The following is a 485-nucleotide window of genomic DNA, read 5'->3' as shown; positions in this document are numbered from 1 at the left end:
GTTACGGAGGAAAAAATAAAATAATTTAACATTGAAAACCCGTTTTTTTAATTTAAAAATAAGGGTTCCGGTTCCGGTTATTTGAAAATATTGAAATTCGGTTCCGGTTAGGTTCCGGTTCTCAATATTTTAAGGGTTTTTGGGTTCCAGAACCGGTTTTTTTCGTTTCGGTTCCAGTCCCTGATTTATGTATTGTTGTTTTGCCACAATTCAAAATTAAGAGGACGCCACACATCTATATTTCTAGTGTAAAAACACGTTTCGCGGGAACAGACACCATTCAGCATACATTTAAAGTAGAATGTTCAAACTTTCAGAGTTTATAAATGAGAATTATATCTATGATGTAGCGTTTCGTAGTTTTTTTGATAGTGTAATTATATATGAAATTTATTAGTCTGGTAAAAATGTATCAAATTTTTAAATCCTTAATTTAAATTTTATAAAATTATTAATGTGGAGCTGTCCAAAATAGCAAACACCGC

Source organism: Acyrthosiphon pisum, chromosome A2, assembly GCF_005508785.2.
Source record: "Acyrthosiphon pisum isolate AL4f chromosome A2, pea_aphid_22Mar2018_4r6ur, whole genome shotgun sequence".
NCBI classification, from domain to species: domain Eukaryota; kingdom Metazoa; phylum Arthropoda; class Insecta; order Hemiptera; family Aphididae; genus Acyrthosiphon; species Acyrthosiphon pisum.
The sequence above is the reverse complement of the archived record's forward strand: the minus strand, read 5'-3'. Positions refer to the sequence as shown.